The sequence below is a fragment of the Ochlerotatus camptorhynchus genome, unplaced genomic scaffold (genome assembly GCF_037179485.1).
Source record: "Ochlerotatus camptorhynchus isolate MF236.1 unplaced genomic scaffold, CSIRO-AGI_Acam_v1.1 ptg000077l, whole genome shotgun sequence".
NCBI classification, from domain to species: Eukaryota; Metazoa; Arthropoda; class Insecta; order Diptera; family Culicidae; genus Ochlerotatus; species Ochlerotatus camptorhynchus.
In genome coordinates, this window is record NW_027040567.1 from 6,397,566 (window position 1) to 6,423,569 (window position 26,004).

Sequence of the window (26,004 nt, forward strand, 5' to 3'; positions counted from 1 at the left end):
CGGCTCCAGTTTAAAATAAAAATATCTGGCCCACCAGCTGATATGGATTCTAACATTTGGTCCGCGGTTCAAAACGTTTGGCTGCTTTAAATTATTAGCAACATCCAAAAAAAAAGTTCCATTTGTGGATAGTTCTTTTCATTCTAGATTCCAGGCCAATCAAAATTAATAGTTTTGACAAATGATAACTAATTTATTCCTGAATTTTAAAAACTTTATTTAAAAAAATGCTGCATATTGTTTAAAACAAAATATCAATTAATCTATAATGTTTGTCCATGAGCTAATTATTCGTCATTACGTGGACAGGTTTCAAAATAGAGGAGTGCAAAATCTTGAATAAACTTGTAATATTTCAAAGTAGCCGAAAATTTGTTTTTCTAAGTAAGATTAATCACAAAGTCTTAGCATGCGCATGAGCATGATTGACCGCCCGAGGATGCAACTCCGTTATTGCCAGATCAGCTGTAATTCCACGGAGAATCAACAGACGTTGCTTGGGACTAGCACTCATCTTCAATGTGTAAAAAATGGTCATCTAAAACATGACAATACCAGCGCCGGCCAGCGTTCCGAATGCAGGTCAAGCAAGGAATGGCTAGGAATATATTGATTTAATACTCGTTTTAATGAAAGTCGAGAACACCTCTAAATTATCACTGTGATGTTGGATAAAAGAGTTGGGATTGCATCAGAATTTGTATTGATAAACGATATGCTGAATTGATGTCCAAACGATTCAATAGCGCGAAAGAGCTTGTGTTTGAACCCACCGTCTTTTGCTCAGTAAGCAAAATCGGTTGCCACAAGGCCACCTAGCTCCTTATTTCACAAAACAATTACGATCAAGTTCCCGTTCAACTTGCTGGTACTAGGTTTCAATCCTGGCGGTGGCATCACAGGCGACGACAGCAACTGCTTTTGAGAAGGACTTTATATGGATTTCTGATCAACATGGTTTTCCTAAAACTCAAATATCACTTCTTTTACGTACTCGTCCCTCCAACCGAATTTCATTACGCTTTATATCATATTGTGAAAGAAAGCCGATTTAAAGTAGAACTCTATAATGTGAAGGAGCTTGGCATTGAACCCATGATTTTCTGCTCAGTAAGAAAAATTGAACGGTCAACGAAGGAGTTCCCAAAACAATTACGACAAACTTCCTTTTCAATTTGCTGTTACTACGATAACAACTACTCTTGAAAAAGGTTTGTTATAGATTTCCGATGAACACGTCATCACCAGATTGCTATACGCTTTATCTCATATAAGGAATAAATCTAATTTACATTAAACTCTATCATGAGAAGGAGCTTGAGATTGAACCCATAATGTTCAGTTCAATAAGCCAAATCGATCACCACTCCTTATATCACAAAACAATTACGATTAAGCTTCCCTTCAACTTGCTGTTACTAGATTTCGGTCCCGGCGGCAGCCAACAGACGACGACGACAACTGCTCCTGAGAAGGATTTGACTAGTATTTACTATCAACAAGTCTTAAACAGACTAGCAAAAGTGACAGGCATTAAGCTAGCCGAGCTCCTCAATTGATTTGTTGAGACGTTATTTGGTAAAGATTAAATTAAATTCAAACTAATAAATCGAAAGGATCTTATCCGGCTGATCTGTAACCAGCAGGTGCCTTAATGATTCATAATCTTAAAATCAATCGCTCTTTCAAGTTTACGAAGTGAACCAGTATTGGCCATAGGTTCCTACTTTGACCACATCTCAGAAAATCGATAAAATTACAATATTCGTGCATTTTTTGGTCGAAATGTTTATGTAAATGAATGAATATCTGAATATCATCTCAAAAGGTGGCCAAAATACGAACATGGCCAATGCTGGTGCATTTCCCTTGAATGTATATAGTGAAAAAAAAAGATTTTGAAAATTCGCGTGTTCAAACTTCCATCGATTAAACTAAGTCTCGATTAAAAAAAAAAAAACATTAAAGATTTCGAACCCCCAAACACCCATCAAATCACGATTTAGGACCTTATTAAGCTTAGCTTAGCTTAGACTGACTGTATATATCAATGGTTGCTGCGTCGTAAGATTCATCGCAAAGTCTGAGAAACGAAAATACACCATGCAACCCAAAAAGGAACTGCTTATTTAAAAGAATGAAAAATAGATTTAAAAAATCCTCTCCAAAACTCGTAAATTAGTTACGTTCGGGATTAAAAAAAAATAATTAAATTTTGATTTTTTTTATGTCAAACCCTAGATACCAGATAAAAATATTCCTACAATTTTAAATGTTTATCGATGTCTGGGACCTCCATTAGTCGGTAAAGGCAAAGCTACAAAGCAAGACCATGCTGGAGGTGGCTGGGTTCGATTCCCGGTCCGGTCTAGGAATTTTTCGGGTTGGAAAATTTCTCGACTTCCCTGGGCATAGAGTATGATTGTACTTGCAACACAATTATTCAAATTCATGCATTGGTATTGGCATCGAAAACTCTTAATTAATAACTGTGTAAGTGCATCTAGAACACATAGTTGAGAGCACGCAATAAGCTAATATGCCATACACAATAAGCTTGAAATGCGAGGAAGAGGAAGAAGTTATCGATGTCTTTTATCAGGATAGTTTTTCCTTAGGCCAGATTCTCTGAGTCTGGAACAAAAAGGAGTTTTTAAAATTGAAGAATCATGAAAATAATTCCCAGACCGATATATTGATAAAAAAAATTGTTTTTACTAAATCAAGGAGATTTTTAGCCATAGGCTAGTTCATCTTCGAAATTTTGATGAAAGTTTTTATAGATAGTACCTTAAAAATAATACTAATAACAGAATTACTAGAAACTTTAAATTGTTTCATATTCGAGGCTTTAATTTTTTCGTGATGCGACATTTCAAAATATTCTCGAAAATTTCCATACGAAACATTTTTTTTTCTGTAAATTCAATCCTCAAAATTATTCATAGTTTGATATTTGAAGTTCGACAAATATTACAAAGCGCGAAAATTCTAGTCCATCATCATCAACAAAGGGCTCAATATTAGACAACGCGTTGAGAACTTTTAAATTTTTAGTAGGTACTCATTCAATGTTTGAAACCGAACTTTAATGTTTTCCTATCGTTATAGCTGAAAAATATCTGGAGTTTCATGAATAAAAAATACCTCATCAACAAGAACCAAAGCATTGGAACCGCATCAGTAAAACTAAATTCAACCACTTCAACATTAATGTTGACGAAGAAAACCAAATATCAATCCAAAGAATAAAAACCAAATTTTATATCCATGGCTGACAAAGTTAACGAGCGTAGCTGTCAGCATTGCCCTATAAAAAATGTTACATAAAATGTTTCCAAATTATGCAGTACTAAATGTCAACAATAGGCATGAATTTAGAATAAATTAATACATTAACAGTCAACTAATTACTCAAACACGCTTGGTCTTCTGTACCGATGGAAGAACAAAATATTTTCCACATTCTCACCCCTTTGGCATCTCATTTCATTGCAAACAAAAGAATTTCATTACAGCTACTAATAATCCCCAACAATCACAACAACAGCAGAATGTACTTTCATTCGCTGGAAGCATGATCAACCAACAATTCACGTACGATCTCCTCATTCCTATATCTAGTGTTACTCACCGGTAGTCACTTTTTAATGGATTCCACACGGCCTCGGAGTGATTGATAATTCTCGTACTGGTACGCTTAGCTAACAGTTTCCACAATCCCTTTTTCCACATTCAACACAAGCAGCGATGTGATTGTAAACGCAGTACACTTGAAACCTTTTCCGTTTTTCACTTGAACTATTCTTCTCCTTCTTCTTCTTCTTTGTAACTTGTTGTTAATGTATCAATTATCCGTATACACAATTCCCAGGCGCGTTTTCCCAAACTAGAACGATTAATTAACGATCTTCTCTCTTCACAGTGTACTGAAAGCCCAATGGGAGGGGTGTGGGGTTTCCTCGAAACTCGCCTAATCAAAATTCACCATCCCACCGGATTAAGCGGAGAAAAGAGAATGAACAAAATCTCCCATTGACCTTGTTTCTCACCAACCAAAAAAAAAAAAAACATCAACGACACTCTCGCACACAACTCACAATAACCTCGGCCTTAGATCTACTTGAACTCCGTCGATGGGGCTTGCTGCTGGGGACGGGGAGCGACGGGCACTGCGGGGTCTTCTATTCTCTTCTTCAACCTCTCACACTTCACCAATTTATCACTGATCCGTTAAATCTTCGCTTAATCACACTTTTCTTTCAGCAGATTTTCTCTCTCTCTTTCACTAACCTTTTCGCGTGACAACGAGGGACCGGCCAAACAACACCCGGAATTCACAATCCAGCGGGAATCGCGCCAACAAGTCAGAAAAGGCAGAGGAAAAAAATTTGTATGTACACATTCACGATTGATGTCTCACACACTAGCGACAGCAAATGATGGTTTCGTTTTATTTAGCCACCCAGAGACAAGGGTATATCTATTTCAGCTTCTATCTCTCACCTGGATCTTCGCTTCTAATGGGTGGAAATCAGAAATTCAGCAAAAAAACAAAACTTAAACCATGAAAATCGGAAAACACCGCACACTCCGCCACACATGAAGCGACGACGACGCTGGTGCAGATGATGATGAGCTCTTTCTATCCGGCCTGTGAGACGTCGAGTCACCCGTGTATAGAATATATGTATCATTAAAGCTTGTAATTGCCAGGCTAGGTGGCTGGTAGTGCTAACTTTTTCATCTTCTGTCGAGCCTTAATTTCACGCCAATGTTCGCCGACCGTTGTTACACGGAGGAAGGGGCGCAAGAGGGCTTAGATTAGCACCGGCACTCACACGATTTTCACCTTCATTTTTTGCAATCTGATGAGCACGGTATGGCGGTTTTTAGAGTGTACAAGAATTTTCAACGAACTGCGATCGAGTCGGCGAAAATGTTGAATGTCAGTTAGATTGTGAATGGGATTGAGTCATCTATCTATGCAAAGAGCCCAAGCTGGAGATGGAGCTTGCTTGCGGGTAGTAGGGAGCATTTCGATTAGAAGTTTTATGTGCAACTCAAGCTTAGTTGGTGAGGTTTTGCGAGAAGGATTTCTGGTGACTACAAGTGGCATTTAAAGGTTAGCTTAAATGTAGGTAATTGAATAATTAGACTAACGTTAATTACGGGACTAAGCGACTCTAGAAGTTATAAATATATTAATTTTATGTTTCTTAAAGTGTCGATGCGTTTTCAAAAATATCAAAGAGGATTGTTTCTTTCCTCTTGAATAATATCGGAAACAACATACCGTTCCGATTCAAATTTCGGACGATTCAAATTTCGGACACTTTCATTTTTAATTAAATATTACATCCAGTTAGAAACAAAGTAATAATGTTAGATGATCGTGGAGGGCACTAGTCAAAAAAATTTAAAATTTACAAGACATGTGGATCATATTCGACCGAGATAATCAACTTTTAAAAGTGTCCGAAATTCGAGTTTAAGTGTCCGAAATTTGAATCGGCACGGTATCAAGAAGACTGTCATCTCAATAAATCCATTACCCGCCGAGTTAAGAAAAACCATGAAGTTTGATATGTCGTACGACGGGTTTTGGTTCTTGTTGAGAATTAGCCACTTCGTCGGGGCACCAAAACATGCCTGGGAGGACAAGTGTGACCGTGGACTCTCAATAAGGTCATTACCGGCCAAAATAGATCAAATCATGAAGTTTTATATGTCGAATGATGGGTTTTGGTTCTTGTTGATAATTGAACACTTCCCCTGGGGCACCGTAACATTCCCGGAAGGGCTAGTGTAACCATGCACTCTCAATAAGGCCATTACTGGCCAAGATTTATAAAATCATGAATCTTGATATGTTGCACGATGAGTTTCGGTTCTTGTTGAGAATTGGTCACTTCCCCGGGGGCACCAAAATATGCCCGAGAGGGATAATGTGACCATGGACTCTCAATAAGGCCATTACCGGCCAAGATTTGTAAAAACATTATGTTTATCGTGTGTATACTTATTACAGAACAGTAAAGGTAAATGCCGCCCAAAAGTGACCCCAACGGGAGCCGAAATAACTCCGAAACCATGTATTGATCCAAATGTTTTCAGATGGATTCAAAACCTTCAATAGATTCCCGACAAAATGCAACTTTTTGTGAAGAAATAGATTGAGAAATTATGATTTTAGAGCTAATTTAATTTTTAAATCTATGCTAATTTAGACGTTTGGCAAGCAAAGGTTATCTCCGATGCACCGGTTTTATGCGTTACATGCCCCTTAACCTTTGAGTTGAAGGGACTTTCGCTCGAAGGGACTTTTGATCGAAGGTACATTTGACTGAAGAGACATTTAGTTGAAGGGACCTGGGATTTTTTTTTAATCCTGGGGCATGTAATGAAAATTATAATCCCAGACTTTGACCATTACGATATGAACGATATTTAACTGAACAACAAACCCACGAATGGACATTTGACTGAAAGATCATTTGACTGAAGGGACATTTGACCGAAGAAAAATTTGACCGACGAGACATTTGATCGAAGAAGCTATTGGTTGAAAAAACCTTTGGTCGAAGGGACCTCTAATCGAAGAGAGCTTAGATCAAAGGGATCGAAGGATCTGTTGGTCGAAGGAACCTTTGGTCGAGGGGACATTTGACCGATGAGAAATTTGGTTGCACGGAAATTTGGTTGAAGGAACCTCTGGTCCAAGGAACCTTTGGTCGAGGGGACATTTGACCGATGAGGCATTTGGTTGAAGAGATATTTGGTTGAAAGGACCTCTGATCAAAGGTATATTTAACCGAAGAGTCATTCAGTTTGAGGTGCATTTGTTTGAAGAGACCTCTAGTCGAAGAGACCTTTGGTCGAGGGGACATTTGACCGAAGAGACATTCATTTGAAAGGAAATTTGGTTGAAGGGATCTCTGGTTCAAGGAACCTTTAGTCGAATACACATTTGACCAAAGAGTCATTTGGCTGAAGGTACGTCTGGTCGATAGAAACTTTCGTCTAGGGACATTTGACCGAAGAGACATTAGGTTGAAGGGTCATTTGGATGAAAAGGCCTCTGCAGAGCTCTGGTTGAAGGGACCTTTTGTCGATGGAACCTTTGGTCGAAGGAACCCTTGGTCGAGGGGACATTTGACCGATGAAAAATTTGGTTGCACGGAAATTTGGTTGAAGGAACTTCTGGTCCAAGGAACCTTTGGTCGAGGGGACATTTGACCGATGAGACATTTGGTTGAAGGGATATTTGGTTGAAGGGACCTATGGTCTAAGAGACCTTAGTTGGAGGGTTCATTTGACCGATGACACATTTGGTTGATGGGATATTTGGTTGAAAGGACCTATGGTCTAGGAGGCCTTTGGTGGAGGGGACATTTGGTTGAAGGGATATTTGGATGAAAGGACCTCTGGTTGAAGGGACCTCTGATCAAAGGAATCTTTAACCGAAGAGACATTTATTTGGAGGGACATTTGGTTGAAGAGACCTCTGGTCAAAGGGACCTTTGGTCAAGGGGACATTTGACCCAAGAGACATTTAGTTGAAAGGAAATTTGGTTCAAGGAATCTCTGGTTCAAGGGACCTTTGGTCGAGGAGACATTTGACCGAAGAGACATTTGGTTGAAGGTACCTCTAGTCAATAGAAACTTTCGTCTAGGGACATTTGACCAAAGAGACATTTGGTTGAAGGGACATTTGGATCAAAGGACCTCTGGTTAAAGGGACCTGAGTTCAAATTTTGGGAGGCTAATCAGGGCCAAATTTGGAACCGTTTGAGCACTGTGGAGCGAAAATTTCAATTTTTGCATCAGTCTAATGTTCACGTACATCCGAATTATATGTAAAATCGAAGATCGACATAAACTGAAAATGAATTGTAAAAAAGGTCCAGACCCCGCCATTAACTGGCCTGCCGGAAGATCCGATACATCTGAAAAATTGGTACCATCGGAATGCTTTAATTTGTTTTAAACCGGTAGGGTTTGCGATAAATGTGTGAATTTGAGATTGGGAAGTAAAAATGGACTTTACACGAACATGAACGGATCTTCAGAAACAGAACTACAAGCTATTTTTTTCTAATCAATACAGCTTGTGGTAAATATGTGAAATGAAAATGGATAACTGAATTTGGACCTTCAATGACCTCGAATTGGTTTTCTAATAAATTCGTACAAGTTGCCACTTCAAGAAGCAGTACACTTCAAACGTGACTTGCTCTAAAACAATAGAACTTGAAGTAAATATGTGAATTTAGGATTCAGGAATGGATCTGGGTCTAAGTTGGCCATGAGTTGATCCAGAACGTTCACAGCAGTGGCGTAGCCAGCATTTCGAGTGAGTGTGGGTGGAGGGTGGAAGGTTGTAAAACTGACATGATTACAAGTGAACTTTTTGAAGAGGTTTACAAGAATGTCCTGCTAATTTCCAAAAATAATGACGGCGAAAGTTGGAAAAAATCAGGGAAAAGCTGATAGTATTGCCGGGAGATCAACACCCAGGATAAGTAAAAGTGAAGGATGTCAGTAAGAGTTTCCAGCGTTTGCAAGAATCTCCCGGTAACAGTCTGAAAAATCTTCTGGAGGAAGTCTGGAAAAAAAAGCAACAATTATGTTACATGAAGCTTCCGGAGGAACCCAGGAGCACTTCTGGGGTAAATCGAAAGAAATCTCTAGGAGAAGTTGGATGAATCTTCCGGTGCAAGTCATAAGAAACATCCCAATAAAAATGGAACCAGCCGAGGAAAGATGTAATAAACTTTCAGGAAAAAATGAAAGAGCCTTCCTGGGATAAGTCAGAATAAAATTTCGGGAAAAGTCGGTATACACTTCCAAAGGAAGTCAAAAGAAACTTCCAAGATAAGTCGGATAAATGTTTCAAATGGACAAAAATTAAACTTCCGGAGGTAGTTAGAAGAAGCTCCTGAAGGAAGCCAGAAGGACCAGGGATTTAAATGAAGAAGAGACTTTCTCCTACATTTTGAGACCACTACAAACATTTTGTTTTGAAAGATCTTGAACAAACAATGATTATTTTGATATTTAAAAAAATGAGTGAAAACTTGATCAAAACGTTGCAGTCAGCTCTCCCGTACTTGATTTTGAAACATCGAGTAAGGGAGGATATCGAGCTAGGAAGTTATTTTTGGAAATTTTTATGGGATAAATGGTCGAAGTATCCTAGACTTCCAGTTAGGAAAAGATCGAGTAAAAGTGAGAGAGAGTTGACTTCCGAAAAATGAACAAAAGTTACCACCAGTTAGCCGAAAAAGGCCTAAAGAGAGTTTTATATATGTGCCCCACGGCTCTGAGGGAGAGGGGGAGGGTTTGAATCCCCCTCCTCTTTGCTGCACCAGTGGTTAAAACTTGAATTTGAGATTTTGAACTGATTCTTATTTGAGGATGGCCAAGCATTGGTCTTCCGGATGATCCGAGACATCTGTTGAAGTGGTCACTTCACTAGACAGAGCTTAAAAAGCTGTTAAAAATGACACTCACTTACCAACTCGTTTGAAATATCTGCAGTGATTGAAGTTGCAATATATCTTAGTCGGTAAGTGACGGAACTTGACGATGCCTTTGTAGTAGAAATCCTCTTTGCGCAGAAAACCGTAAGGTCACGAAACCAGTGATCATGGAACTTCACAACTTTCAAAATTTTCAACCAAACAAACAACCAAGCAAGGTCACATTTGTAGCCACATGATGCTTATAGTAAACTCCAATGAACTGCTCATGTTTGAATGATGGAATATTAAATATTTATTTCGATTTAAACAGCCAAACGTGAAACCTCCAATGCTTTGGGTATACATTAGAGTGGTTGAAAATATCGACTTTGCTCCATCAGGCTCAATTGATTCTAAATCATGTCCGGATCATTCTGCCAATATTTGTCTTTATTTGAATGCGAAATCATATTGCACTTTGTTCGAGTGGTGTGTGATTTTAATTTTTTTTTCCGGAATAGAAGAAGTTTTATGTATACTAAAGTGGTTCAAAATATCGATTTAGCTCAACCAAACTCAATCGATTTCAAATTCGGTCCTCGTAATTATTTCAAAATTTGAGCTAATTTAGATGCGAACTCATACCTTGAAGATTATATAGGAATTACTACAGGAAAATTGAACTTTATGTTAACGTCCAAGCACTTAATCAGAATGATTTACGGAAATATTTGCTATCTGTACAGTTGTGAAATTTTATCAGCTACAACTTTTTTCCACACCACTTTTTGATTTGACTTCTAGATAATTAGTTATAAATTGATTTCGAAGCCGATAACTTTCTGATATGATTAATCGACTGCTTTCAGGGCAACACTGCATCTTGCACTGATGATATAGTAGCCTGGATTGTTCACCCTATTCTTCACGTCAAGCACACCAATGTTGCCTGTTGAACAGTTTATGGAATATGTCAGAAGAGCATCATCCTCCTAATTAATTAATAATTAATTATCAAATGAAGTCAACATTTCACATTAGTACAGATAGTAAACTTTTTCGTAGATCATTTCTGAAAATGGCTAGAACGATGAAAACAAAAAGTTCACTTTTCTCATAGGAATCCCCATTGTATATACTTCAAAGGGGCACTGCAGTATGAGTTCACATCCAAATTAACACAAACTTTGGGAGACTGATCAGGACCTGATTTAGAATAAATCTAGACCAACAATTGAAATAGGCGGAACAACCAAACGTAAACAATGGCTTTAATCGCAAATTTCTGGAGAATCAACATACACCCATGCAAATTACCAATACCATTCGATAAAGGAAGTTTTCTCTATCAGATGGTGGTGTTAGATTACACTATCAAATACTTCGCTAAATCCGAGCAATCTCAAATATATCTCTAAGTGTTAAAATCTTGAATCGTAGGTGAACCAACTCCAGGTTGTAATCATCTCTAATAAGGAAAACCAAACCTAACCTAAAATCTTCAAATAATCACTTCTGGTTGATCTTAATAATGTAAAAATCACAAACATTTCTTTGAATCTGATAAAATTGTAATCATAGTTCTATATCGTTAAATCCCAGCCATTAAAATCAAACATGAGCTGAGACTTTCGACATAATGACCAGACACCTGGCACAGAACTTAATCTGGAGTCTCCCTTGATTTTCCAGGAAAGTTCAGAGTTATAAGAAACAAGCTGAGTATGCCCGGCCGTGCTCGGGCTTCAATACAAGCCCCTCTTATCTAAGGGGCTACCCCCTATGACCTCCACATGCCAAATTTGGTTCCATTTGCTTGATTAATTCTCGAGTTATGCAGAAATTTCTGTTTCATTTGTATGGGAGCCCCCGTTTACAGATGGGGAGGGGTCTCGAATCATCATAAGAACCTTTCCCTGCCCTAAAAACCCCTGCAAACAAATTTTCACGCCGATCGGTTCAGTAGTTTCCGAGCCTATAAGGGTCAGACAGACAGAAATTCATTTTAATATACATAGATTGCATACAATTTGCTATGAAACTTCGAGGGATCTGTTATTTTAAGGACCTGTAGTTTAAGGACCTGTAGTTTAAGGACCTGTAGGATAAAAATCTTGTTGGAAGTAATTGCAAGCTTTAGGTCATGCATATCTCGGGATCCAGAATTGCGATTTTGAAAAACTCAGAGATATACAAATGGGTGTTACCTACTGTTGAAACCGCGGTTCTAAAAATCGAATGAAATTATCGAGAGAAAATCAAAGCAAAATTTAGGAATAAGTACGTGGGCTACAAAGCAAGGAGCAGGAGATTTGGAGGTCATTTTCCACCAACTGAAAAATTCTGACCGATCCGATCTGAAGTTCATAATTAAAAAAGTAACAGCATTATCCCTTGAAGATTTACGAATTGCAATTCGATCAATAGGGGAAGGTGGGGCAGTTTGGCCACCTTAAAGGATGTCCACGATGAAATTGCCACACTATGAAATTGCTCTTACTTTTTAACCGTTGGGTAGAATTTAATGAAAATTTGGGTGGATTTAGTTCATAGTGCATTATTTACATCCTGCAAGTTTTAAAGTCCTGTGATCAAAACTCGCGGAAATGGAGTCGAAAGAACAGCTCGTGCGCGATAAAATCTTGCGCATTCATCACGAGAACAAGGATCTCTCGCATCGTTCCATCGCTAAAACGTTGGGAATCGCGAATTCCACGGTGTCGCGAGTGATTAAGCGGTTCGAGGAACGGTTGACCACCGATCGGAAGCCCAGAAGTGAAGGAAAAAGTATTCCGTACAACACCAAAAATCACAACCGCGTAGTTGGGGCCTTCAACCGAAATCCGAACGCCTCCGTTAGGGATGTGGCTAAGAAGCTGCACCTAAGCCGAAGTTTTGTCCAGAAGGCCAAAACTAAGGCTGGGCTTCGAACGTTCAAGGTACAAAAGGCCCCTAATCACGACGAGAAGCAGAACAAGTCCGCCAAAACCAGTGCCAGGAAGTTGTACCTCAACATGCTGACGAAATTTGAATGCTGCATCATGGACGACGAAACATATGTAAAGGCCGACTTCAAACAGATCCCCGGCAACCTGTTTTTCACGGCCAAGGATAAGTTCAGCGTTCCGGAGCATGTCCGCACTCAGAAGATGTCCAAAGTTGCGAAGAAATTCCTGGTTTGGCAAGCCATCTGCACGTGCGGGAAGCGGAGTGCACCTTTCGTGACCCAGGACACGATGAACGGACAGGTGTACATAAAAGAGTGCCTCCAGAAGCGGCTGCTTCCTCTCCTGAAGGCCCACAACGTCCCAACAATCTTCTGGCCGGATTTGGCCTCATGCCACTACTCCAAGGACGTGCTGAAGTGGTATGCGGACAATAAGGTCAATTTCGTGCCGAAAATGTTCAACCCTCCCAACACTCCGGAGCTCCGCCCCATCGAGAAGTACTGGGCGATTATGAAGCAGCACCTTCTTAAACGATCTAAGGTAGTGAAGACAGTCGAGGAACTGAAGAAAGTATGGGTTTACATGCAAAAAACGGTTGATTCACAGGTTGTGCAGAATCTTATGGCCGGGGTTAAGGCCAAGGTGCGGGCATTTGCGTATGGACTGTAAATAAAATACGAGTAAAATGGTAAAATGAAGTTTAATAGTTATTTCTCAATCCCTGAAAATTTGATGGCAATCGGATGAAAACTCGAATTTTGCGAATCAATTTTGTGTGTGGCAATTTCATCGTGGACACCCTTTAAGAAAATCATCACTAATCATACAAAATTCAGTGGAAAATTCAATTGATATTTAACCAAATGGATAGTTCCAAGCCCTTTTAACATCATGAATACAATTTGAATCTATATCTATAAAAAATGAATTTCTGTCTATCTGTCGGACCCTTATAGACTCGGAAACTACCGAACCGATCAGCGTGAAAATTTGTATGCAGAAGTTTCTGGGGGCGGGAAAGGTTCGAGACCCCTTCCTCCTCTTTAAGGGGCGGGGGGCTCCTATACAAATGGAACAGACATTTCTGCATAGGTATTCTATTAAATTTTCGTTCATTTAGTTGTAAGCGTAGCAACGCTCGCACGGGGTTCAGCTAGTATTAAATAAAAGTAAAGTTTTGAATCTCATGCAAGAAGATTTAAAAAATGTTCGTTTTGTAACCAAAATTCAACCGTTCGTTGGGGTAAAATGAACACCCTGTCGGGGTAGTATGAACGACCTTGTTAACAACGGGTAAGAATATGATGCTCTCTTGAGGCTTTCTGAAGGGTCAACAATGAACAGTTTTAGCATAAAGAGATTTAACAGAAAGAATTATTTTCTGTACAATAAATTAAATTTCAAAAGTACTGCCTATTTAAGGATATTTTTTCAGTCTTCGTAATGACTGATGTTTTACCAAAGCAGCTGTTTCAAAACGTGATTTCATATGATACAGCCATATTTATGAAAGGAATTTATGAATGGACTTAAGTAAAATTTTGTTAAGAAATTTTTTAATGTTTTTATCTAGAAAAATATCATGTATATAAGAAACCAATGACCATTTATAAAGCTGCTTAAGGAATATCAACGATTAGTTATAAGAAACTACTGATCGACCATATTTTCTGATTCAGAAATCTTATAACAGTTTTGACATTTTGAGCTAGTCTAATATTTTTCAAATATTTGCTCTGGAAAAAAAAGTATTTTGGTAGACTTAAATGAAATAGGCTTCAAGCATTAAGCCTGCAACAGTTTATTTTTAATATGTTCAATAAATAAGTTGATTTTTAAGCGGGTGACCACATTGCCCCATTGACCCACAGCAAAAAATTAATTTTGATATCACATCAAAGTGGATGCACTTCAATAGGGGGGAAATCTGCTTCGGCCTAATCGCCCATTCCCGGACCATCGAACACAAAACATCAAATATATCCATGATAACGGCGTGAACGTGTCAACAAACGTTTGATACGATGCTTCTATTCAACATCTGCAAGACAAAGCATTGAAGAATGCAAAAAAAAAAAGATCTCGATAACAAAAGGCACACTTGAAGTGTACAAAAGGCGCACGCGTATTTACTTTTCTTTCCGTTCGATAGGCCAAAGAGATTCCCAATGGCATTTCAATGGCTAATAGGCCCAAGAAAATCCGTAGGCCAAGTTGAGCCGCCAGAAGCCGTTTTGCATTTTCAACAATAAACGAACATTACGCGACCCCTTATAAGAACAAACGGTACATATGGAAAGGTAAATACATTTGGAAGCCATCTGTAATAATAACATTCCGTTTGGCGCTAAACTACGCTAGATAAAGAAAGACTAAGTGCGAGAATGGGGTAGTTAACCCAATTACTTGCCAAAAAAAGACCAAATTATCATTAATATAGTGCATGAACTGGCATTACGCTGCTTCAACTACATTTTTTTTTTTGTGACCATAAAAATTACATGAAATTTTCGACATAATTGAAGTGCATCCTCTGGGATGTAATATTAAAATTTATTTTTTACTGTGTATTGCCCCACTTTTCCCTACATCAATGATTTGGCCTGGATGTCTTCTGAAAGCAAGCAATTAATTCTTCTGCATTTAATACCTCCCTGTAAGATTGTGAAAATTGTGCTTGTATAAAACTCAAGTCATGTTTTGAGAACCTTGAAAAATTCTCATAACTTTTTTCCGATCGACTAGACAACAACGATGTTTCAAGAAATAAAAATTATAAAAATCGTGATAAAAAGGAACTAGGGTAGGTGTTCCAGCTATGATTTTGCGATCCTATTATGGTGTGCTCCAGTTATGGCCTACCTATGGGATTCTCACAGGTTATAATTGGAACACACCATAATAGGAACGTACTGCTTTGACTGGTACATCTACCCTAGATGTTTTTGTCTTGTTCCTATTTGTGTGCAGTATGTTTATAATAACATTGGACTATTTAACTCCTGGGTTTTTTTATTTCTGTTAACCCTTAGCGTTTTCTGAGTTTCCATTGGTTCAAGTGTAAGTTTTCCAACATCAATTCGTCTTTTAAATAAAGTGAACTTCTTAAACATAAAAAAACACCATTCTAGGCTACAGATACTGTTGACAATGTTTGAAACCCTACTCACAACCTCGTCACTTTGCCACCCAAAAATGTTTTCATGTAGATCAACAACATTTAGATACGCACGTACTTACGTGAGGGTAGATTTAACGACGGACTCGTCGTTCTACATGAGTACGCAATGCAATACTAGAAATTCTAATACAAAAAAAAAATCAACTGCTATTAGCAGAAAGCTAAAACCGCGTAATGCTTCGAGCAAACATCCGACTCTACATGATGCACTGTATCCCTAACAATGCCGTGATTGAAGGCCCGGGAAACTGGTCATCTGCGGATATAAAATTCAATTGCCGCAATTTTCCACTCCCGAGTGGACGCATCCTCGCGAGCTCATTTCATTTATGCACCATCAGAAATCCTTCACGCCTCCTCCACCATGTCGTTCGCATTCCGCAATCGGTTCTCGGAGCATAAATAACCCGTCTCTCCATCAATAACAGTTTATTGCACAGCACACACAGGCTCCGCGAACCGAAAATTAGCACACCAACCACACACACACACCACAAGCTTTTCTTCCAGGTTCTGCGGAGATAATTCGCATAATAATTTCGCCTCTTCTTGCAATTTTAATGCACAACACACAACCAGTATGGGCTTCCACACACACGCACGCTGGCCGCAGCCCGCCCGGTCGATCGGTTGCACTATCCAGAGCACATCAAACACGCCATCGGCGGCGGCGGCGGCGGCGCTGACTTCTTTTCCTTATTTCCTTCCTGCGCATTTTCCATCCCATGCACAGACTGCAGAGGAAAGTACGCAAAAAAAAAATTGGAACCGAGGAACCCCAATCCAGAGCTTCCTCCGGCGCGGAATTGATGGGGAAACACCCGGGTTTACGGCACTCGCGCTTTAAATTCCAGTTCAGCTCACCACACAATGCAATGCAATGGGCCTATGGACCCAAACACACACCGAATCTATTCCAACAATATACTGACTGCTACAAGCTAATTATTGTCTATCAAAACTTGCCTTCGAAATGGTAAAACACAAACACAAGATTCGAAAGAGAGCCAAATACGAGCTTTCCGAACGAGCAAATGAAAGTCACTGATCGTACCGGGAGCCGAGTAGTGCGGTGTTCCCCATCAACAGTGCTGCTACGGCTGGTTGGGTGGTGGAGAACTCACCACCGAATAGGAGAGTGAGTAGCCCCACGCACGATCGCAAACAAGCACGTGCTCTCATTCTCGCGTTCGCTCGGTTGGAACTGAGCGACGATGATCATAAGCGGTGATCTCGAACCTACCTAGTCTACTGATAAGGCATGCTGCGAGAGTGAGTTGTTGATGGATCTTCACGGCGACACGGCTGCTGGCTCGCTGAGAAAGTGGCGTTTCGGGAGCGAGAAGAACGATCAAGCAGCAGCAAGGTAAAAGTCGGCAAAATTTCATAAAGCGTTCCATCGGAATCTGATGGATGATGGTAGGCCTACCCTATGAGCGTGCACTCATAACTCTCTGAAATGCCACAGCAGAACACAACCCAGCAATGATGCTGTTTACGTACATATACACATAAAAACGTGTTTACGGCATTAAGCAAATATGCAAAACATGAGTGCAAAGAGGAACGTTCGGAGAATGGTTTTGGCTGCCAGCGAGTAATTTAATTAGCAAAAGCGAAAAACTGCAACGAGCGTATAGAAGGGTGGAACAATCTGCTCAATGCTTCTCATGTTCCGTGTTTTGTCAAAATTTCTAAAAAAAATCGTAGAATTTCGGGATGAGTTAGATTTATATTATACAGGGCTGGTAGCAGGTCACTTTTTAGTTACTTGGTCACTATTTTCATGTCGGTCACTAAAAAGTCACTTTTTTCATCAAAAAGTCACTTAAGTCACTATTTCTTAAAATTTAGTCACTAAAGTCACTTTTTTACGACCAATGTTGAGAGTAAATAATTTAACTTTAAAAACTCAGAGTAAAGTATGACAAGAAGAGCTGCGAACATATGGAAACGTTTAATGTTCACGAAATCTAATATTTTATTTATTTTTATCTTGAAATTGTCATAGACCTATCATAAATTTTCAGAGATTTCAAAAAAAAAAGCTCTAGACCCAATATTCTGGTTGTTTTACATTGAGATCTTGAAAGTTATCCAAGCCTGCACTGCAACGAAAAGTTACGTAAAATTCACCTAATTAGGCACGTACATATTTTGCATCATACTTCATCAATATTTCGTGTTTTGGGGGAGAGAGTACATCTGAGTGGTTCAAATTGGCATCACTTAAAAGTTACGGGAATTAGCAAGTAGATGTTACTGGATTTTGTAGTAATGATAAAGTGAATATGGTGATAGACTATAGATATATATTTCGATTTATTTGAATTATGAAATGATTGCATTCTAGAAAAATTGAAATTTACTCATATTCTGCAATTTTATTTTTAATTTATAATTGAGTGTTAATTATTAAAAAAAATATAAAACTTACGCTTGAAAACATGAAAAAGTTTTGGAATTCCAACTCGTCCAACAACGAGGAATGTGCACTTTCTTCCATCGCCATTTTTTAAATATGAATACGACGAGAAAATTTTCATACCATGAAATCACGAAAAACTTAAGTGAATTTCTCTTAACCTTCACCAGCATGACATGTTGACTGGACCAGTGAATCCATTGGAATTCATTACCTGAATTTTCAGGTAAAAATTACCTTTCTCGTTGGTTCAATGTATAATGTCAAAAAATGATCTAGGAAAATTTTCTAGCTCGCAACATTTGTTCACAGGCCAGAAATTTGAATAATCTTTGACCCTGGGTAGCTTTAGTATCCGTTCAAACTTCAAGAAAAAAATCATGTCACAGATCTTTGAGTTCCCTTTTAAGTCCATTAAATTGTATTGTATTTTTTCCATACTAATGTTCCGGTAATACAAAACTAAAAATTCCAAGTCCAGGTCTTAGATTTTTTTTAAACTCTAAAATGTATTCCTAAATCTCTAATATTTCACGATCGATATTTTAAGTCCTAGACGCGTTCAATTGTGTTTTATGCCCGTGATCATTCCATCTGGGAAAATTTTTCTCATGCCATAGTAATGAGATTTTTTCTTATACTGCGATCTAGAAAAGCTGTCGCAGAGTTATGATTCTTTTCTATGTTTGAGACAGGCTTGCTTCCACTCACTTGCTATAAAAAAATTGTTTTTCGGAATCATGAAATCATTAGATATTATAATGATAGTTAGTAGCTGTAAGCCACAAGATAAGGTGGTAAACTAGGTGTTTGACACATAAAACCTGTCATTATTGCTTTCAGTGCGTCACAATAAGTGATTTTACGATTCGTGAGCGCTCACTCTGAGTGAACGCTCACGAGTTTAAATTCACTGATTGTGACGCACTGAAAACGAAATTGACAGGTTTTATGTGTCAAATACATACCTTCCAACCTCTTCTTATTTCTGACAAGTACAAACTTTCATAATAGCATCCAATGATTCCATAATTCCGAAAAACATTTGTTATAGCAAAGTGAGTGGAAGTAACCCTGGTTTGAGGTGTTATAGAAGATTATATTCTTGGGAGGAATGGAGCAAAGTGAAAAGACGACCTGTTCGTTATAGCGACTACAAAGAAGAGAAGGATCTTTTATTAATATACTCATTGCTAACTTAGATCTAAGTACATTTAATTCTAGACTGCAGTTCTTCATGTTGCTAAATGCATTGCTTCATATATATATCCTATATCTTCAAAAATTGATGTCTAAAATCGGTACTTTGAACATTTTTCTCCGTGTCTCTATTTCGCGATCTAATAATAAATTCGTAATCAGCAGAGTGAGGAAATGGAGGTTAGAATTGGAACGTGCTCTTGCTTATTCAATTCATACTTATGTTTCGATAACAAATTTATGTGATCCTTAAATCATTAGTTTTATTTTTAAAAAGCATGAAAAATACTGGAATAACGGATGATTGGAACCATATCTCAATAAATGTCACTATTGGTCACTTTATTTTTGTTTAAAAGTCACTATTTGGTCACTATTTTTGTAATTTTAGTCACTAAAGTCATTACTATTACATCACATACCCACTACCAGCCCTGATTATAACTAAAATCTAAAAATCAATGTCCAAGCCCTAGAGATTTTCATTAAAATTGAGCTCAGTTCATCTTTAATATTTTTAGAGAAAGTCCCAAAAGTCTGAGATACTTATTTCTTTTAATGTCTTAACGTCATAAAATCAAAATACAGAATTACGAAAATGTCTAGTCTTGAATCTAGAAAAGATCTAAAGACCCATCAAGAGATCTCACATTGTTTTTTTTTTTTTTTTTTTAATTTCGAGTCCAGAATGGCAAAATAAATTTTAGTCTTGGACATTCCAATATTCTAAAGGGAATTTTTATTGTGATTTGAATTTCAGGTAAATGCTAAAAATAAGCTTTTAAAGCTCCCCCAATCGAGGTCCCAATCGTTGTTATGAAATAAATATAGTCAAATTTATTGTTTCACCATTAAAATAATACTAAGGCTCAATGTCATATTATTGGTAATACCAAACAAAAAGTTGCCTTGACACAATTTGATTGAATAACATCTTCAAGAGTTTTTGTTTAACCGTAGTTTAGCAAAATAAAATAAATAAAACAGCCCCCTCCCCCCTCCAGATAAATTTTCAAGCTCCGCGGTCTTTCGTTGTGTACTGGAGAACACCACCACTCACCCCGCGGTGATTGAATAAGCACCGTTTGGTGAGACCGGATGCAATTCAACTTTGAAATCTGTGTTAGTGAAATCGCTTTTCGCAGACAATCGGTGATAATTTTAATTATCATAGCAACAGTTGAACATTCGTGCATTTTTCAATAGTGACATTTTTAACAATTATAAAGTCTTGAATTAAACAGATGCGTAGGAATATTTCTGATCGATTGGTGATAAAATTATTGAAATTTGTCCAGGGTCAGCTGAGTTATTAACGTTCAAAATCTTTCATAATTTTGTTACATGTTCCATTTTCGATTTTCACAAAGTGTGCCCCCATATAAAAATCACAGACGTTGTCCTACGTCAAAATGCTTAAAAACAGGTGTCGAACAGTAAGTTTTTCTTAAAAAAAAAACAAAGTAAATAATATTTAAAAGTTGTACTGCTCGCATTTTGTCATCAATCCGTTATGATCAAACTTGGCGCCCACATATATTAAATCAACTTAATCAACTCAATGTTGGGCACCGTGTTAAAATTTGTATCACTGAATTCCTTAAAAATCTTCGATTTTGTGTCAGCTACGGTGGTTCATATTCATTCAAACTCAAGACAATGGCGTCTTTCAAGGCTCGGTACTAGCAGTAACGTTATGTTTACTACACACTTAGAAAAATTCATGTAAATTTAGGTGCCCTGAGACTGACATATACGAGCGTCAATTTTGACATAAAATTTAGTAATAATAGACGCGCAATTCAGCTCTATCAAACGTTCTTTTCGTCGAGTACCGAACTTTTCAGTCTCGAAGCACCTAATTTTACATGACATGTTTGTTTACGTCTCATCCTTTATGTCAAAGATGGATTTCATCACGTGTAAAATTACATATTTCTAAGTGTGTAGCTATGAATACAGTATTTATTATTTAGAATATCCGCATTCTAGTGTACGCTGACGACATTGTTCTGGTTGCGTCGTCCAAACAACAACCAACTGTACGTCGACATCATTCGAATGCTGTTGACGCGGTGAATACTGTAATTTTTTCTCTATCGGCTTCCAAATCATGCCTTCTACACGTCTGCCAAAGATTGATCATGAAAACATACCAGAGGTCAACGTTGCTCGCTTCCTGGGAGTATGGATTAACAAGAAAGGCCAGTTTACCATTCATGACGCAAAAACAAAAGAAATCCTTCGCAATCGAATAAACTTCATCAAGGCTTTGGCACCGAAGGCAAGCAGGTCCTCCCTATGGAAAATTACAAACGCTGTGTGCTTGTTAAAGCTAACATGTACGGTATTGAATTATTTGGAACAGATTTTACCAGTCTACTTCAGCCTATTTTCAATCTGTTGATGAGAATCTCATCAGGAGCTTTTTGACCCTCTCATATCATTAGCTTGTCCGTTGAAGGTGGTGAACTCCCACTAGATTTACGACTAGCCGAATTGTTCATACGCAAATATTGTCGATTAGCAGAACAAAAAGCAACCATGAATACCCACACTTCCGTAGAGCTGCAAACACTATACTATTTAATATTTGCGGAGAAAACATCCCAACTATAGTCAAACTTCAACCCGTTGGTCGCCGTCTCTGGAATCTTCCTCGTACCAAGGTGGATTGGACCATCAAGAGGACCTTCAAAAAGAGACAGAACACGAATAACGCCAGGATCATCACTCGAGAGCGCCTAAACACCAAATATTGCGAGTACACCCAAATTTATACGGATGGATCAAAAACCTCTAACGAAGTTGGCATTGGAGTCACCGGCATTCTAGTCGAAAGAAGCCTTCAATCTCAATGCAGCATCTATACTGCAGAATCTGCAGCCATCTTAGCCGCTGCGCAATGCGCTCCTAGTACAGTAATCTTGTCAGCCAGACATCTTGTCTTGATCAGGCTTGGGAATTGTCAACCTCATGACGATAAACTATTTAACAACGACAACAACAAAAAGTCAACGCTCATCTGACAAGCAAGATGCAACAAAATTTCGCTTGAAAGACTGATCTACTGGGCTGTCTCTCGACGAAATATTTTCTATTCTTGTCTTTCTTTCATCTCTCACGTCACGAATCATCTGTTGCGTGAGGTTTTCCAGAATGATTTAGTTGTTTCACGTACTTTGGACGACAAGACATGGTTATTGACGAAAAAAGTCTGTCATTCTTCCATTCTGTCGCGACAAAACTGCCGCTGGTCGTTTTATAATAAATGGATGTCGCTATGGATGCGAGACATAACAAGATAGAAATAACTGGAATTGTGTTGTTTTGACGTGATTTCACCTCTGACTCGAAGTAGCTTGAATCTTGGGAAATACTACCAAATACCTTTCAATATGGGTATTTCCGGAATCGGGATGCCGTCTAAAACCCGTAAATCGATGTCCAATGCCATTTTGGAATCCAAGATTGCGGCTTTCGGTTTCAGAAAAAGTAGGAAATACTGCCAAATACACTTCAATATGTATATTTTTGGAATCGGGATGACCTCTAGACCAAATATCGATATCCAGCGACATCTTGAAATCCTAGATGGCGACTTCCAATTTCAGAAAAAGTGGGAAATACTGCCAAATACACTTCAATATGTATATTTTCTGAATCGGGATGACGTCTAGGGACCGAAAATCGATGCCCAGCGCCATCTTGAAATTAAATATGGCGGCTGTCGATTTCAGAAAAAGTGGGAAAAACTGTCAAATACTTTACAATATGGATATTTTCGGCTCAAAGACGACATGCAGATGCCGAAAAATGAAATGCCGAAATGGCGTCAGCCATCAAATTTCCATCTATTGAAGAGTATTTGACAGTTTTTTAAAAACAGGACTGCCATCTTAGATTCCAAAATTGCGTCGGACATCGATTTTGAGCCTCTACATATCGTTCCCATTCAAAATATAACCATATTGTGGGGGTATTTAACATTACTATCCAGTTTATCTGCAACCAGAAGCTGCCATCTTGGAATTCAATATGGCATCGGACAGTAATTGCTAATCCGTAGCTACCACCGCGAATCCCAAAATACCCACATTCATGTGTATTTGACAGTATTTCCAACTTTTCCTATATCCTGTAGCTGCCATTTTGGATTTCAAGTCACTCATTTTCTATTTCTAGATGTAATTCTCTAGACGTCATTTCTTTTCCAAAAATACTCATATTGAAGGTTATTTGACTGTATTTATATCTTTTTCTGAAACCGGAAACCGCCATCCCGGATTTCAAAATGGTGTCGGACATTGATATTCGGCATCTACATGTCGTCTCAAAAATCTATATTATTGGGTATTTGACAGTTTTTCTAAAGTCAATGGCCCCCATCTTGCATTAAAAAAAGGTGTCGGACATCGATTTTCGGGAAGTTCATCCTGTACCGAAAATATCCATATCGTAGAATTTAACAGCTTTTCAGAAAACAACGGCCGCCATCTTGGATTCTAAAATGGCGTCAGACATCAATTTTTGGAATGTAAACGTCGACCCAGTTTCGAAAATATCCATATTATAGGGTATTTGACAATTTTTCTGAAGTCACTTGCCACCATCATGGATTCAAAACTGGCGTCAGACCTCGATTTTCGGGATGTTCGCGTAGTACTTGTTCCGAAAATACCCAAATTTGATAGTTTTTCTGAATTTGAGAGCCACCATATTGTATTACAAAATAGTGTCAGGCAAATATTTTCGTCGAACCCGTTCCGTAAATAGGTATAGGTATTATAGAGTATATGACAGTTTTTCAGAATCTGAGAGCCACCATGTTGGATTCAACAATGGCGTCGGACATCGATTTTCGGTCTCAAGACGTCATCCCGATTCCGGAAATACCCATATTGAAGGGTATTTAGCAGTATTTCCCACTTTTTCTGAAATCGGCAGCCACCATGTTGGATTTCAACATGGCGCTGGACAACATTTTCGCTCCCTAGACGTCATCCCGGTTCCGAAAATATACATATTGAAGGGTATTTGGCAGTATTTCTCACTTTTCCGAAATAGGAAATACCAATATTGAAGGAAATTAACATTATTTCCGGTCTTTTTTTAAATCTAACCTCCGTTTTAGAATGGATGGTTTCTTGTCGTGATCCTACTTTTTAAACGACCTATAGACTTTGTCTCAGGGAACAGAATGAGTGACAAATGACTAGAATAGATAGTCACGACTGGATGGATTCTTGATTTTGTCGTGGTGATCTTGTCGTGCGACAAGAAATTATTGTTTGACGAGAATTTTCCAGGATGACCATTTTTCAATGTATCTTGTCGTGCGTCAATGACAAACGCGACAATTCCCATATCTGGTCTTGATGTATCGCAATGGATCCAAGGACTTTGCCGTCGAAGGTTTTCAGAACAATGGACCACTCATCGGACCACCTTCCTTCAGAAATGTAAGCCATCGGTTGAAAATTGGACGGACAGGGACGACCGACGAGAACAACGATTTTTGACCCGGCTTCGCATAGGACATACATGGCTGACGAAGAAACATCTATTCGATTGAATTAGCTCCCCCAATTGCGAAGTATGTAACTCTGAACTCCCCGTTGAGCATATACTGCTACTGATTGTATACAATTTGATCATATCAGGGAAGAAATAGGATTAAGTAACAACCTCCATATTATTCTAAGCAACACGAAAGAAAACGAGACAGAGATACTGAAGTTCATAAGAAGATTTAAACTGTTCAATGCGCACTATAAGAATTATAAACTAAAGCATAAATCAGAGGCAAATGAAACTTCAGGTTTAAAACCTCTATAGTAAAAAAATCACTCCGTTAGAAATGGAACATCAGCAAACAAATAACATTGTGTTTTTGGACGGAAATACGCGTTCAAGTTTGTTACGATCGCTGTAGGCCGCGCTTGAAAACTGACGTGGTTTTCTTCTGCTGCGTATTTTTCGTCAGCGAATTAAACATTTTTTGCTTTAAATTTGTTAAATTGTGTGCTGAAATTTAGTTTCAAGTGTTTATTAAGTTATCATTTAGTGATATATTCTGTGCTGCCTTGAGTGACTCGGTTGACCTTGAATCTAATCTACGACTCAGCTTCAGTTCCATTGTTCGGTGTCGGTTTTCATTGCCTCCCGGGAGCCCGGTTTTCCGAGTTCAGATTCAGAAATCCGTCACCGTGGCCGAGTTTGAAACCGATCCAGTTGTTGAATTAGCCCAGGAACGTGCTGATAATGTGTCCATCGCGAGTTTTGGTAGTGATTCGGTGGCCGACGTTGCTGTGAATCAGCAAGTTTTCAGCTTGCAAAGGTATTCGGCTGCTGATCTCTCGCCGGTGTCGGAGATTTCGAGCATTCTGAAAGATGCCTCGCTGGATACGCCCAACACTGGACGGGTGGTAGTTGTTGGCCACGAACTGTTCCTGGGGAAAGCACTAGACGAGAACCTCCATGGCACACGGGAAAAAATCCGATCTCCGAAATGAGAAAAATGACTCATGATTTCATGAACACAGCGTGTTTCCATGTTATGAAAATACACCATGAATAATATTCATTATATCATGAGCAACTTTTCTGTAACGCATCAAACATTTCCAGAATCATGAATCATCCGAGTTGAAATCATGAGCTAAATTCATGGGTTTAACTTATAACCAAAAAATGTAGAAAGAATAAAATAAAGCATCAGACTGGATTCGAACCAAGAACCTTGAGATCATTAAATCCATTCTTTGACCACTAGACAATCAG

At 38.5% G+C, this 26,004-nt stretch overlaps 1 protein-coding gene and 1 pseudogene across 1 annotated transcript in view; one reads left to right on the forward strand and one right to left on the reverse strand.

Annotated features, from left to right (window-relative positions):
* The window catches only part of LOC135697643 (uncharacterized), a 338,903-nt gene extending 322,282 nt beyond the window's left edge, over positions 1 to 16,621 (reverse strand). The window contains exons 1-3 of the mRNA XM_065217424.1: positions 16,563 to 16,621; positions 4,101 to 4,520; positions 3,635 to 3,917 (exon numbers count right to left, since the gene is read on the reverse strand). The gene's annotated coding sequence lies outside the window, so the exon portion shown is untranslated. The remainder of the gene's footprint in view (positions 1 to 3,634; positions 3,918 to 4,100; positions 4,521 to 16,562) is intronic.
* Positions 1 to 25,736, forward strand: part of LOC135697644 (uncharacterized) — a 115,562-nt pseudogene extending 89,826 nt beyond the window's left edge.
* Positions 25,737 to 26,004: the final 268 nt, after the last annotated feature.